We start from the raw sequence: 16,670 nt of genomic DNA on the forward strand, positions 1-16,670 counted from the left end.
CCGCCTGCACTTCTTTGCTTCATCCATCTTGTCTAATTGGGTGGCTGTATATGTATGGGCCACATGTGGGGCAGGCTCTGAATGGGTGTTCCTTCTGTCTCTGTTTTAATCTTTGCCTCCCTATCCCCTCCCAAGGGTATTCTTGTTCCCCTTTTAAAGAAGGAGTGAAGCATTCACATTTTGATCATCTGTCTTGAGTTTCATGTGTTCTGTACATCTAGGGTAATTCAAGCATTTGGGCTAATAGCTACTTATCAATGAGTGCATACCATGTGTGTTTTTCTGTGATTGGGTTATCTCACACAGGATGATATTTTCCAGTTCCCTCCATTTGCCTATGAATTTCATAAAGTCATTGTTTTTGATAGCTGAGTAATATTCCATTGTGTAGATGTACCACATTTTCTGTATCCATTCCTCTGTTGAAGGGCATCTGGGTTCTTTCCAGCTTCTGGCTATTATAAATAAGGCTGCGATGAACATAGTGGAGCACGTGTCTTTGTTATATGTTGGGGCATCTTTTGGGTATATGCCCAAGAGAGGTATAGCTGGATCCTCAGGCAGTTCAATGTCCAATTTTCTGAGGAACCTCCAGACTGATTTCCAGAATGGTTGTACCAGTCTGCAATCCCACCAACAATGGAGGAGTGTTCCTCTTTCTCCCCATCCTCGCCAGCATCTGCTGTCACCTGAGTTTTTGATCTTAGCCATTCTCAGTGGTGTGAGGTGAAATCTCAGGGTTGTTTTGATTTCCATTTCCCTTATGACTAAAGATGTTGAACATTTCTTTAGGTGTTTCTCAGCCATTGGGCATCCCTCAGCTGTGAATTCTTTGTTTAGCTCTGAACCCCATTTTTTAAATAGGGTTGCCTCCCTGCGGTCTAACTTCTTGAGTTCTTTGTATATTTTGGATATAAGGCCTCTATCTGTTGTAGGATTGGTAAAGATCTTTTCCCAATCTGTTGGTTGCCGTTTTGTCCTAACCACAGTGTCCTTTGCCTTACAGAAGCTTTGCAGTTTTATGAGATCCCATTTGTCGATTCTTGATCTTAGAGCATAAAGACATTGGTGTTTTGTTCAGGAAATTTTTTCCAGTGCCCATGTGTTCGAGATACTTCCCCACTTTTTCTTCTATTAGTTTGAGTGTATCTGGTTTGATGTGGAGGTCCTTGATCCACTTGGACTTAAGCTTTGTACAGGGTGATAAGCATGGGTCGATCTGCATTCTTCTACATGTTGACCTCTAGTTGAACCAGCACCATTTGCTGAAAATGGTATCTTTTTTCCATTGGATGGTTTTGGCTCCTTTGTCAAAAATTAAGTGACCATAGGTGTGTGGGTTCATTTCTGGGTCTTCAATTCTATTCCATTGGTCTATCTGTCTGTTTCTGTACCAATACCATGCAGTTTTTATCACTATTGCTCTGTAATACTGCTTGAGTTCAGGGATAGTGATTCCCCCTGAAGTCCTTTTATTGTTGAGGATAGTTTTAGCTATCCTGGGTTTTTTGTTATTCCAGTTGAATTTGCAAATTGTTCTGTCTAACTCTTTGAAGAATTGGATTGGTATTTTGATGGGGATTGCATTGAATCTGTAGATCGCTTTTGGTAAAATGGCCATTTTTACTATATTAATCCTGCCAATCATGAGCATGGGAGATCTTTCCATCTTCTGAGGTCTTCTTCAATTTCTTTCTTCAGAGGCTTGAAGTTCTTATTGTACAGATCTTTTACTTGCTTGGTTAAAGTCACACCGAGGTACTTTATATTATTTGAGACTATTATGAAGGGTCTCGTTTCCTTAATTTCTTTCTCAGTTTGTTTCTCTTTTGTGTAAAGGAAGGCTACTGATTTATTTGAGTTAATTTTATACCCAGCCACTTTGCTGAAGTTGTTTATCAGCTTTAGTAGTTCTCTGGTGGAACCTTTGGGATCATTTAAATATACTATCATTTCATCTGCAAATAGTGATATTTTGACTTCTTCTTTTCCAATCGTTATCCCGTTTTTCTCCTCTTGTTGTCTGATTGCTCTGGCTAGAACTTCAAGAACTATATTGAATAAGTAGGGAGAGAGTGTTCTGAATTCAAAGTCTATTGAGGGAAGCCAAGGCAGGAACTCAAGTAGGGCAGAAATGAGGAGGCAGGAGCTGATGCAGAGGCCACAGAGGAATGTTATTTACTGGCTTGCTTCCCCTGGCTTGCTCAGTCTGCTTTCTTATAGAATTTGGGACTACCAGCCTAGGGGTGGCACCACCCACTGTGGGATGGGCCCTCCTCTATTAATCAGTAATTAAGGAAGTCCTATCAGTGCTTGTCTACTGCAATCTTCTGGAGGCATTTTCTCAGTGGAGGTTCCCTCCTCTCAGATGACTACAACTGTGTCAAGTTGACATAAAACAGACAGGACAAGAATCAATTCTTAATTCATTTCTTGCTTTGTCTTATCCACTTTTTATTATGGTCTTTTGTATTTTTAGTTAAAGATTAAAAAACAAAAACCTTATAAATGCTTACTTGAGTCATTTCATTTGACCTTCCTGTGTTTTCTGTGGCTTTTAGAAGTGAGGTTGGGGCTTTAAACTGTGATTAGCTGAAGTATTTTGACTTGGATTGTCTCAGTACAATCAGTAACAGTGCTAATGCTTCTGTTACTTAAGAATCCTTTAAGTGGGAGTTGGAGAGAAGGCTCAGTGGTTAAGAGCACATACTGCTTTTCTAGGGGACCAGAGTGGAGTTTCCAGGACCCATATCAGAGCGCTCACGACAGCCTGTAACTCCATTCCCAGAAGACCCAACGCTATTTTGGCTTCCAAGGATAACCCCTGTCCACAATGTGCGTGCATAGATAAGTAAAAAACCCACCAATTTTTGAGTACTATTTAAATGTGATATACTAAAACTTTTTTTGTTAAATAGAACTGTTTAAAGTTTTTTTTTTTAATTTAGAAGAAATTTTAATTAAAAAAGTACATAAGTTTGTGGAGTTCCATGAGATGTTATGATACATATATGCACTGTGTGAAGTTTATGGTAAGGTTAACACATCTCTACCTCTTTAAACAGTTACCATTTCTTTGTAGTGAAAAATGCTAAAAATCCAGCTCTTTTTGAAAAATAGGTTATAATGTTATGTGTAGTAGTTAGGCTACTATGTAGAGCACCAGAACTTCCAACTCTGACCTAGAGCCTGGGAAGGTGCTGGGTTGTTAAGTATCAGTGTTTGCTGGTTACGGCAATGCAGGAAGAGTCTCATGAACCGTGTGCAGCCACTGAGATAACTGTACCTTTCTGCTTTACTGGTCACTCCATGCTTCCGTCCTTAGTCTGTGTGACCTCTCAGTGTTCTCAGACAGCGTAAAATTGAGCTTACCTCTTAAGAAACCCATAATCTACTCCTGTGGGCTCTTTAGATAACGCATGATCTGTTTGTTGTCTTGTCTTTGGTCACTGTAGACTCTTAACTTCAAAGTAGATAAGCCCTTCCCCCTCCCTCTCTCCCTCCCCGCCCCTGCCTTCCCCTCCCCTCCCTTCCTTCCTGTAGGATAGATCTCTTTGGTGTAAGACTTCAGTAGTTAATCTCTCAGGATGACAAATCTCTTATTACGAAGATAATAAAGATACCTCTCCAATTAATATTTCTCTTAATAATTGAGAGACAGCCTTAAAGCTGTTTAAAGCTGTTTCATGCTTGAAGGGGGAATGGAATCTGAATTTTAAAAATCGATTTTCCTGTGCACTTTGGTCTCTAAGTGTTGGCATCTGTATTATGTGTCTGTCTTCTCACAGAACCCTCATAACTCCTGGCTGATTGAGCTTTCTCTACAGGCCAAATTCTTAAATTCTTGTAATGTTACAAGATGGTGAGCCCTTCTTTAATGAATGCTGGTCTTAGGAGAAACGTAAGTTTCTTAGCGTCTGGGGAGGCTGAGAGAGCTTATCTTCAAGGACTGAGTTTGCAACAAGTGTGTGTGCAAGTGGTTAAAGGTGCTTGCTGCCAAGTCTGCCAACCTGAGTTCAACCTGTATGACCTACATGATGGATGAAGAGGACATACTTCTACGAGTTGTTCTCTGATCTCCATGTGTATCTGTGGAACTTATGTTCATTCATTCACATGTATGTGTACACACTAGAAAGCAAAACATGTAACAGTCCATGGCAAATCTGCTGTTGTGAATTACTAAGTAGGTGTCTTTTTTCCCCAAATGTGTTAAAAACTTCAAATTGAATCAGGATGCTAATTTAGTTTAGAGAGAAGTAGAAATTGTTTACATTAAGAGGCAGTAATTAGATAATCAAATGTAATTAAAAAGAAATGAGGCTGCTTATATTTTAAATAAGGAAGATACTATTGTCAATATTAAGTAAATTTTAGGGACATAAGAATATTTATTTGTAAAGCATTCTTCAGCAGGTTCAAAAGGCTTAAAAATAAAAAAGGCATTGGTTAGAAAACACTCAGTTTGCAAAACAATAGGACTGAGTAGTTTTCTTTAAAGATTTTACAAATCCCTGGCATGACCACCATCTGGTCACTGTTAATTCCTTTATATATGTGCTGGATTATGTATTTATAATTTTGTTTGTATATGTGCATGTCAGAAGACAATGTTCAGGAGTTGGTTCTCACTTTTCCACTGTGGATCCTGGGAGTCAAATAAGTCAGGCTTGCATAGTAAAGTTTTGCCTGCTAAGCCGTCTTTCTGGCCATGTTTGTGGATTTAACTTGAGCCTGTTTATAAGTATTAGCAAAACTTGGTGCTAAGTGGTGGAGTTGTAGAGTGCTTGCCTTGCATACATGACATCCTAGGTTCACCCCATCACCCCAAGAAACCATTGACAAGTGTAGCTAGGGAGATTGCTCAGTGGGTCAGAGTGCTTTGTAGCACAAACATGAACCAGGAGTGCCCATGTACCCTTGTGACCTTAGTGGTAAGGGTCAGTTGGAGGCAGAAGGATGGCTGGGGCTTGCTGGCCTATTAGCTTAGCCAAAAAAAACGGCAGCAAGCTCCAGGTTCAGTGAGGGACCCTGTCCTAAGGGGCTAAGGCAGAGAGTTGATAGAGAAGGTACTTTCTGGGCTGCTAGATTTTCAGACTGGCCTGGTATTCTAAACTTGTTTTATTGAAAATAGATTTGTCAACTCTTTCTGTTTTAGGAAAGTGAACTTGAAAATTGGAAGTGTAGTTGAACTCTTTTTAATCTGGTGCTGTATTTTCACAAAGTGAAACCCAAACCAGATAGACGGAGAGTGCCACTCTTCAGAAGCCTCTCTGTGCCTTGTCACTAGATAGTAACTACCTCGCAAGAAAGGTAGTCAGTCACCCTGTGACTTCATCAGAGATGCGCTTTGCTTAGCCTCATTTTGTTTTTAGATAGCTAGATCCTAAGTGAGCACTTGTTCTTGTTCCTGGCCCTTCGCTTACTCTGTTTATGTTATTGCATTTTTATGATTTTACGTAGGTTCTTATTTCATGTCTTAATTTAGTTTCTGTTGTAGGGCTATACTGCAGTTTATGCCCCCTTCTGCTGTTGATACTGGATTTTGAACAGTTCGGGGTCCATAAGGATAATTTTGTTGTGACAGTTCGTCTCCCCATCCTTTTGTTGCTTACACTCACCGTCTGTAGTGGAATGCCTAGAAGAGCTATCGTTTGGTCAGTTGGATGTGTATCTCTACCATTTTACAGTTCTTTTTCTAGAGGATAAAAATACCAGGGGCAGCACATGCTCATGCTTGCTTGCAATTAATATCGTGTAGTTTTAAAATAAATAAAATATTTTGATCTGCAGTAAGTGGTATCTCACGTTGATGAGTCTGTATTTTCCTGGTTATGTTCAAGTATGATCTTTAGAATTTTTATTAGATTCTTTTATTATATTTTTAGGCTATCTTAAAAAGTAGATTGTCATTTTATTTTAAAATCCATTCCATTTTTGGTTTTGTGTATACATATATATGTCTATGTGCAGGTTGTGTATGTGAGTACAGGAGGATATTGAACTCCATGTTGCTAGAGTTATAAGCGGGTCTCTGAGCTCCTAAAGACTCTGCTAGGAACTGAACTGAGGTACTCTGGAAAGGCGGAAAGTGCCCTGCCCACAGAGCATCTCTAGCATCGGTTGTCATTCAACATATGTTTTGGATATGGATCTTGGTTGTACATGTACCTTGCCAGAGTTCTGCATCCTTAGTCTGTAATTTCAGTGTTTTATAATGAATAGCCAATTATAACAACACAGTTTTTCCCCCTGTGTGCCATTGAAGACATCTTTGCCCAATTTGAAAAAGTTATAACCATTTCTGGTCATCTTCTAAAAACTTTATTATCCTAAATTTTCTGTTTAAACCTCTAATATCCCCCTTTCTTTCAGTATTTCCCAGGGGTTAGATGCTATCAATCTGATGCTTTTGATTTTAGCACAAGTAGATATAGGAAATCTATTGGCATGACTTAATGAAACTTACATTTATTTATTTATTTAATTTGGTGTGCATGCATGTGTTGTGTGCTAAGTCCATACATGTGGTGGTCAGAGAACAACAGGATAGGTTCCTTCCTCTTCCTGGGCTCTAGAGATAGAACTGGGGTCATCAGACCTGGCATCTAGGTAAGGTCTTTACCTGATGACCTATCTTGCAAGCCCAAGAAACATCTTACTTTTGTAAATGGTAGTATAATTTCTAGATGGTAGCAGTTAATGTTGTTAATTAAATGTGGTGAATCTTTAAAAGGAATTTTAAAAGTTTTTCCACCTTGACTGCAAGAGGCAGTCAGTTTTATATTATAGTCCATTCTTTTGAGTCTAATAGTGATGGTGATGTGTGTTTTCTTTTGAGGTAGTGCCTCTAGCCCAGACTGGCCTTGAGCTTCCTGCTGAACTCCTGATCTTCTTGTGTGCACTTCCGGGGACCCAATACCCAGCTTATAATGGTAGTGAAAACACGAATTGTGCAGCTTGGTGCAGCTGCTGTGTTTGGCAGATGACTTAGTCTCTGTTAAGAATGAAGTGATTAGCAACAAAAAGATAACTATATGCTTAGTGTCTGGCAAATAGTTAGTTCCATAAGTATTGCTTAGAACTCTTATTCCTGAATGTTTGAACCTAATTGAAACCTGACTGAGAGGATTTGTACTATAGTTGTTTTTATTAAGTAAAATGACTTAAATCTAACTTTTATCAATAGTAAAATCAACTTGCCAGTTTATACATATTGTTTTGCTATGGATAATATATTTTTGTAGTTTAAACTTTGCCAGTGTTCTTGCAGTTTATTATCTCTTCCATGCATTATGTATACAAGTTATTCCTAAGATCATGAAAACTTTAGGCAGACTATGTTTAACTCTGACATTGAATAATTATTTTTATTTTTATTATTCAGGAAATCTCTGCTATCAACGAGACTTTTAAAAGGCTCTCTAAATATTTGGTAAGTCTTTGATTTCTGTGCACTTTTGCATGTTTCTTAAATTTATGTATGTGCTACATGAACCCCTCTGACAGCAGTAAGTTAAATTACAATAAGAATTATATTTGTTTTCATTTTTACCTAGGTACGAGAATTTCTTCTCTTTATATCTTTTGTGATCCCTCTACACATTGTGTCTAGGCAATCAGGTTAGTAAGCAGGAATGGTAATTTATGAATTAAATAAGACTTTTTCTACTTGAGATTTTATAGTAATTGTCTATTAATTGCCAAAACATTCAGATGGTGATGTGTTAAGTCTTGTTTACCACAGTGCGTGAGCATAAGCACCATTACTGTGAGTTGGTGTCTATGCTGTTTCCAATCTGGATTACCATAACTTCTCTCTTCTAAGATTAAAATGAAAACTTCTCTTTGTAGTTGCCTTCATTTCACTAGGGTGAGCTGTCCCCTCTCCCCACCCCACTGTGTGCATGGTATATGTGTGTGGTGTTTGTATGTGTGCACATATGAGTACAGGTATGTGTGCATACATGCTGAAGCCAGAGGAAGATGTCAGGTATCTTGCTTTATTGTCTTCTACCTTGTTCTCTTGAGACAGGTTTTCACTGAAACTTAGGCTCACCATCTTGCTGTTAGGGCCAGCAAGCCCTAACAACCTTTTCGTGTCCCCCAACCAGGTGGTGGTGGAGTTATGGGGCCACCTGACCATGCCCAGCTTTTGTGTGAGTGCTAGGAACCAAAACTTAGGTTTTCATGCTTGCATGGCAACCACCTTCAGTCACCAAGCCGTTTCCCCAGCCCATCTCTTGTTCCTGCGTCTTTTAGGCCACTTCCTTCCTGTTTATCCATGCATCCACCCATACACGTATTATGTATATCCTGCACATAGTAGAAAGCAGGTGATAGTTTCTCTTCCCTGAGTTTGGCATACTCATCAATTAGCATGATGGTCCCATTTATTTCTACCCATCTTCCTAACAAATTTTTATTCTTCTTTATAGCTGAGGGGGAAGACCCATCATAGTAATGTGAGCATGTTTCTTCATCCATTCATTCGTCTGTTACCTGGCAGCTCTGAACAGTGCTGCAGCAAACACTGATGTGCATAGCACTGTGCTGTGCTGGCTGGTTCTTCTAGCTGCGTGTTTGGAGTAGGAAAACTGGATTACAAGGAGTTCTAGTTGTAGGGTTTTCTTTTGTTGGTTTTTTTTTTTTTTTTTTTGGAGAATCCTCTGTACTGACTTCCATCGTGGTTATTCCAGCTTCTGTTTATACTAGCAGTGTATAAAGCATTCCTTTTTAATAGTTAAATTTTTGGGGCTGGGGATTTAGCTCAGTGGTAGAGCGCTTGCCTAGGAAGCACAAGGCCCTGGGTTCGGTCCCCAGCTCCGGAAAAAAAGAACAAAAAAAAAAAAATAGTTAAATTTTTAAAAGTTATTAACTGTTCTATTAAATGGGATAAAATGCTGAGATATCCAATGATCAAGTACCATGGTATAGTTTGTGGTCATTTTCAATATAGGCACACAAAAATGTTTATTTCATTAGCTAAAGGAGGGTCTGGATGTATGAAGTGGAAAAAACATCATTTTTTTATTAAACTGTTTACTGTATTTGAAACAGTGAATATCTGACCAGAAGGTATGCCCTAGCAATTGTAGCACACGCTCACATGAGCAGCAGTTATAGTCTTCTGTTTAGCACATATGTGCAATTTGTAGCATGTTCAGGAACAATCACGACAGCAGAGATGCCTGCCAGCGTGGCGGCTCATCTCTGCAGTACACCACACACAAAGGGCTACTTTGACAGTTTCCTAAATGTCCCAACTGTCATCATTGTAGGCTTTTGGAGGATATCTCCTCTTACATCTGTTTGTGATAGTTTTATTGTCATACAGCTTACACACCAGGAAACCTCATCCTTGCAGTGATTCTCGAGTCTGTCAGGCATGCACTCCTCACAGTCACTCACGTGCTTCCATCTCCCTTCTAACCCTTTCTTTCTCCCTCTCAAAACAGGAGATGGCTTTCTGCTTGTGAGAGTTTGCCTGTTTTGGATATTTATAGAAAGCACCAGGTAGTATTTGTTCCTTTGTGCCTGGCTCCATTCACTTAGCACAATATTTTCAGCATCATATGTGTTGTGTCAGGATTGTATTCCTTTGTATGCCGCATTCTACTTATCCATTCCTCATGATAGAGCTACTGTGTGTTCTGAACTTGTGAGGATATATATTTTCATTTCTTTTGAGCGTATGTGAATGGGGTGGGATTGGTAATTAATCCTTTGTATTTCTCTTCAATATACAAGGGTCCTAGTTTTTCCACATTCTCATGAGTGGTTCTGTGTGTATTTTAGTCTCCTGGGTGATGGGAAAGGACACTTGATTGTGGGTTGTCTCTAAAGAAAGAGCCTTCAATGGTTTACTGATTTTTCAGAGCAAATGCTTTAATGTTGAATGATGATCATTCTTTACAAGTTGTGACTAGTAAACCTTTATTAAAAATGTGGCTTGCAAGTATTTTCTTCTATTCTGTGGATTATCTTTTTAGTTTGAAAAACAAGTCATTGGAAAAAATGACTGATTTTGTTTTTTCAGATGAGTTTCTCTGTATAGCCCTGGCTATGCTGGAACTCACTCTGTAGATCAGGTTGGCCTCAACCTGAGATCTAACTGCTTCTGCCTCCCAAATGCTGGGTTTAAAGGTGTCTGCCACCATTGTCTGGCAGAATTTTAATCTTGATAGAGCTCAGCTTTCGTTTTGCATTGTGTGTGGCACAAAGTTCCAAGTTCATTTTAAAATAATTGATAGTTTAGGACTGTGGTAGGTTTCATCATAAAGGACATTGACATTTCTTGTATCAGATGGGCAGAGCACAGAGGAAAGAGTGTCTAGCGTATTTGTCTTTCAGTTCCTCATGTATTTGTTTCCACTAACCTTATGTCTGACACTGTGTATTACGTGACCCCGGCCCTACCTGTCCTTGCAGTAGTGCAGAATCAGTGACACAGACTCTAGGAGCAGGTGAGAAATACAGCAGCAAGCCCCTTTAATACCCTCCACCTGCACCCCATTGGTACCAAGAAAGCATCTCTTCTAAACAGCAGTTCCTGATTGGCTAGCATTGTCTTCATCAGCAGCCCTTCTCTCAGGCAGTCCTCAATTAGGTCCTCCTCCAGGAGATACTTTTGCGGCTGCTCGGTACCTTACATAGAGGTGGCCCCCACCATTCCTGCTACAGTTACTATATGAGATTGGTTTATTTATATTAGTCTATATTGTGTGTGTTAGTTCCCCCTTCTCCTGAGATGGGACAGGGTCCTGTGCATCCCTGGCAGGACCTGGATATCCCTGCTTCCTAAGTACTGGGATTTTTGAAGTTTTGCTTGCATGTTTGTGATTTCTGTTCTTGAAAGAAAATGGATTCATATGAGATGTGTGTTTGTTACTTTTTGGCTGAGAATGGTTTTTGATTTGGCATGTGGCCAAAAGCTTTCTTAGGACATCACTGAACACAAGGCTGTTAGAAGAAATGCTGGGAAGATGCTCTGCAACAAGATGACATCAGAGGATGTGAGCCATACATCTGGGTACAATATCTGCCTAGTTCTTTCACTGCCTACCATAAACCACTCAGGTGCCTGGTAATGTCTGAGTGTCAGACTGATAAATAGGAAGGCGTGGCCCCAGAGGTGAAGGAACTGAGCACAGGCGGCAGCTGCATGCTGCAAAAGGCACGGTTTGGCGTTCCCTTCCACAACACTAAAACCAGAAGTTCCTCTGAAAGATTATAGCAATGTCCAGATAGACTGTTACGTTATTTACATCATCTATTCATTTTTATCGAAAAGTTATTAGATATATATGGAAAGGAGGTATGACTCATTTATTTTCAGATACAGAAAATTAACAAGTGGAAACTAACTCTGAGTAGAACTAGATAATGATTAAAGATCTTAAAATAACTCTTTTATATATTCTCAGAAAAACCAAGGAATACTGTTTTCAAAAGACTCCAAAAGAATAGGTAGGAGTGGATAGATAAAGCATAGAGGCACTTTAAAGATTGCAGAAGAGTTTTAGGGCTGTCTGGAAGGATAGTTAATTAAGTAAGCAAAACAAGTGTTTAGCAGTGAGAAGAGTCAATTAACTTAGAGTAATAAAAGTCATCAACTGGAAGGGTTGGGAAGATAAAGACTAGAGCCCAGGGGAGGGCCTGTGAGAGGATTGCTGGCTGTGTGAAGTCACATGAGGGTGAATAATGGCTGCAGACTCAATTCAGTGGGAAGTGTCAGTCTACAAAGCCAGGAAGTTCAGGCAGAACCAACATAAAAGAATCTGCATTTTGGGGTTGGGGATTTAGCTCAGTGGTAGAACGCTTGCCTAGGAAGCGCAAGGCCCTGGGTTCGGTCCCCAGCTCCAAAAAAAAGAACCAAAAAAAAAAAAAAAAAAAGAATCTGCATTTCGAGCTGCTCAGTTGCTGCAAATACAGAGAATATCTTAAAAGCACTAATAGAGAAAGAACTTATGTTGGGTAGAGGAAGAACTAGACATTCAGTGAGCTGAAAGAAAAGGTATCAAATGGGAATCCTGTGACCATCATAACTTGAAAGTAAAATAAAGACATGTTCAGATAGAGAGACACTAAAATTCTGTCATCTCACCACAGTTAGGAATAGTTCTAGAGAAAAGTACCAGTTTGAAGGGAAAATAGCCCTAGACGTTATAGTAAAGCTAGTAAATATGTAATTTACTATATTTTTTCTAATTATAAAAGCTGTATGATTTTCCTTACTGTAAAAACAACAAACTGTAATACTATATTGTTGACTATAATGCTATATTGTTGTGTACATGAAAACACTTGTTGAATCATACTGTTTCTTTTTGACTAAATTTGGATGTTGTTGTTGTTGAGCATTTACTGTGCTTTTGCTTATTTGAATATAATATTCATCTCCTGTGCAATGTCTGAGAAATGACCTATCAGACTCCAGTAAGACTTAACCGTGACTAATGCACGTTAAATGGTAGATAGTTCGTCTTCCACTATCTCAACTCTGCTTAAATCTTTAATTTCATTTCAGGTTGTTTAGTAACATATTGTCACTTTGAAATGTGAGAATTTTATAACAAATCTGCCATTCTGATTATTTCAGGTGGGCCATTCAGTGACACTGATTATATATTATACTGTGATTATATATATATATATATATACTACATTATATATATATTACATTGATTATATATATACTGACACACTATATATATTATAGTGTGTCATCCTCTCACTACCTGTATGCAAAACTTTCTCTTTACTTCTGCCAGAAACTCTGCATGCAGTAAGCAACAGTCCGCAGTTCCCCTTCTTTAAGTGTTGTTAGACTGTCTGAGCCATGAGAGTGCTGTGAATTGTCAATATGTCCACATGCTCAGACAGTTGTTTGCAAACTCTTCTCACTTTATGACTGATTCTTCAGAAATTTTTTATTAGTCCGAAAGTCATTTTATAACTTTTACTTTAGAAATTCTTCACCATCTCTGAATATAGCCTATTAGTCAGGGTTCTCTAGAGTCACAGAACTTATGGATTGTCTCTATATATTAAGGGAATTACGGGAAGTCTGCAGTCCAGGTAACCCAGCAATGGGCAACTCTGAATGGAAACCCAAGAGTCCAGTAGTTGCTTAGTCCCATGCGGCTGGGTGTTTCAGCTGGTCTTCTGTATAAGCTGGGATCCTGAAGGAATAGTCTCCACCAGATGTGCTGGCCAGTAAGCGCAAGCAGGCAGAGAAGAAGGAAGTCTTCCTTCTTCCATTGTCCTCAGTAGACCTCCAGAAGAAGGCACGGCCAAGATTAAAGGTGTATACCACCATGCCTAGGTTAGAACTTGCTCTGTCCCAGGCTGGACTTGATGGGCCTAAGTTTTTCATGGATCAAAAGCGTGTGTCTTCCATGTCAGGCTCTGGGTTAAAAGCCTCTGCCTTCCATTTCTGGATTGTAGTTCATTCCAGATATAGTCACATTAACAACAAGGAACAGCCATCACACCCTAATAGCTCCAAATTGATTGCATAGACAGATTCCTCAGATTTGGATTGGATCTGCTGCCCTAGACTTCTGACTTTATATAGATTTTACTTTTTCTATTGTATTTTGAAAGACTGAATAATGGCCCCCCAAATATGCCTACATCCTAATTTTTGGAAGCTGTGTTATGCTGTGCCTTGAAGAAACTGCATATGTGGTTAAGAATGTTAGAGTGAAGAGGCTACGGAAGAGGAAGAGATGAGAAAAGGAGGCTCAGGCGTCAGTGTGCTTTGGAGGAGGAGAAAGGGACCAGTAATCTGGGGAATCGAGGAAGCTTTCTGCACCCTAGAAAAGTAAAGGGGAACAAATTTACTTGACCTTCTAGCACTTTGGATTTAGCTCAGTGAAACTAGTTTTGAACATAGCATCTCAAGAACTTCAGTTAAGGAACTTCTTTCCTGCCAGTGGGTTTGTGATCGTTGCAGTAGCCACAGAAGCTGATGCAGACTTTGGTACCTATTCACGGAGTGCTGCTAAAAATCCTTTGGGGTGTGTGTGTGTGTGTGTGTGTGTGTGTGTGTGTGTGTGTGTGTGTGTGTGTAGAACTTGGAGAATGGGCAGCAACTGGTAGAATTTTGAAGAACATGAAAGGAGAAAACTTGGCTTGTCTTGAATATGGCAGAATACAAAAGTTTTGCTGCTGATGCTTCAGAAGGAGGCAAAGGAATCTGGTAAAGAAAGCTGGAATTGAGGCTAGAGAGATGATATAAGGCTAAGGACTCTCACTGCTCTTGTAGAGAACAGGGTTGAGGTCCCTGCACCAACATTAGGCAGCTCCCGACTTCCTGTATGCTCTAATTCCAGATCTGATGCCCTCTTAGTGTCTCTTCCGGGACATGCATGCATCTGCCCATACAAACACACGTGTGCACAGCACTAGCATGCACACACAAATAAGTAAGCAGGAATACTTAAAGAAAAGAAAGCCTATTTTTTTAAGGACTCCCAAGAAATCCTTACGAATAGACTGCCGATGGAGATGCAAATGTTAAAGGTACTACTGGTAAGGGTCACCTGTGGTGCATGTGTGGAGCCAGAGGCCTCACTGAGTGTAGAATTCCCTAAAGGGTTAGACTGGCTCCTGCTTCTACCTCCGCATGCTAGCCTTTTTACACGGGGATCTGAACTCAGGCCTTCATGCCTGGTCAGCAAACATTTGGCCCACCTAGCCTTCCCCTTAGCCCCTAAATTTATAGTTTTCATAACATATATTACTTGAAACAAATTTCCTTTAGAGCTGGGGACCGAACCTGAGGATTTGCAGGCTCTACCACTGAGCTGCCTCCCTAACCTATGCTTAGGAGCTACCATAAAGGCTTTGCCACTTCTTTCTGAACACACGAACATTGTATAATTTAATGCAGAATTCAGAACTTCTTTTTAAAAGCTAGAAACTGAATTTATGATGGGAATTTTATTTAGCACAATGTATTAGTCCATTTAGACTAGCTTACTTATTGAAGAAATTATTTGGAAACTGGAAGTACATTGCTTTTAGGATCGTTTTAAGTGGTAACTTCTGATAATAGCTAATGAGTACATTTGAATTATAAAATCCATACATCCAGCCCTTACTTACCTTTAAGTCCTTTACAGCATGGTCTTGTTTGCTTGTTTTCTGATGGAATCATATCCAAGAATCTAATTACTGTGCAGATTCAGTCACTAATTGAAATTCAGTGTTTAAGGTAAATGCAATGCTAAGGATGGCATTACTAAGTATTACAGTTCCCCCTTCTGTCTCTTCAGAGTTACCGCACCATGCTTAGCTTGTCTGATTTCTTTCAATGGCTGGCCAGGAGTTACCAGGAAACTGTGTATCAATCATAGTATTGAATTCAGTAGTTGAATTTAGAATGTTCATTGCCAAAGTTAATATGGAAATTGGGTAACAAGGAAAGGAACACAGTGAAAGACACAGGCGTTGCACAATTGATGGAATCTAATGTTTCTGCTGGACAGGGCAGGGGATCTATGCACCCACTGGGGTGGGTTAAGGCCATGGAAGAAGAACACTACTCAGTGCATCTCTCTGCTCAGAGCTTGCTAACTGTAACAGAGGTTTTTGAGACATTATGGAAAATTTGACTATTAGCTGGTGTTAATGTTATGATCTGATCATGCGATTCTGGGAACATGAGAGGCACTTGAGTGTGTGTGTGTGTGTGTGTGTGTGTGTGTGTGTGTGTGTGTGTACAGAGAGAGAGAGTATGTAGGTATGGTATCTGGGACTTAATTTAAAATATCTGCAAGGAAGAATAAAAGTCAAAGCAATATTGGTGATATTTTGAATTGAATATAGGTGTCATAGATATAAAATGTAAATGAATATACCGTTCTTTTTTACGTATATTGGAAACTTTTCATGTAAAAATTTCAGGTTTTACCTACCAATGGTTTTGCTGGTACTGCTTTTCTCCTAACATTTACAAGTCTTCTCAGATATTGGAGAGCTTTACTTAAATTTTTGCTGCAGAAATGAGGCTCTTGTAAACCATTTAACCTTTACTCTGTATTTTTTGTTACCTGTCACCATTGACTGTAGTTATTATTCTGGTTGTTTCGTCTTTGTTTTGGGAATATTAATTTAATTCTGGTGGAAGAGATTTCTGTTTCTGTTGCAGTACCTCCATTTCTCTGACTTCCTAGCACATTATATGCTTAGTAAATACTTGAGGGAATGAGAATGAGTTCTGGAGAACCGAGGACATGGAGTTTGGTCAAGGGCAGAGCCAAAGAGAATGTTTTTGAAAGTTAATCTTATGGGGCTATGGAAACCTTACCCTTTGGGGAAAATGCGGGCTAATATGTATGGGTTTGGAAGAGTAAGTTATCACCTCCTGTATTCTGATTTCTAACTGACATGGAAGCGGTCCTCTTGCTCAGCCCCTCAACTCTCCAGGACTTCCTGCCTGTGCTGCCATGATTGTTCTTATTTTATCTGTGTGAGTGCTTTGCTTGCATGCATATCTTTGTACCACTTGAGTCTGGTGTCTGTGAAGGCCAGAAGAAGGGGTTAGTACAGATGGTTGTGAGTTGCCATGTGGGTGCTGGGAATTTTACCTGGGTCCTCTGGACAAACAGAGCAGCCAGTGTTAGTCACTGAGACATCTCTCTAGTCCTGAATAACTAACA

General features: G+C 39.5%; 1 protein-coding gene across 8 annotated transcripts in view; it reads left to right on the forward strand.

Annotated features, from left to right (window-relative positions):
- The window catches only part of Fbxw7 (F-box and WD repeat domain containing 7), a 161,854-nt gene that overhangs the window by 41,723 nt on the left and 103,461 nt on the right, over positions 1-16,670 (forward strand). For 3 of the 8 annotated variants that reach the window (XM_039103743.2, XM_039103744.2, XM_039103738.2), the window contains one exon: positions 7,388-7,435. The gene's annotated coding sequence lies outside the window, so the exon portion shown is untranslated. 8 annotated transcript variants of the gene reach the window in all.

This window comes from Rattus norvegicus, chromosome 2 (genome assembly GCF_036323735.1).
Source record: "Rattus norvegicus strain BN/NHsdMcwi chromosome 2, GRCr8, whole genome shotgun sequence".
In the NCBI taxonomy this organism is placed as follows: Eukaryota; Metazoa; Chordata; class Mammalia; order Rodentia; family Muridae; genus Rattus; species Rattus norvegicus.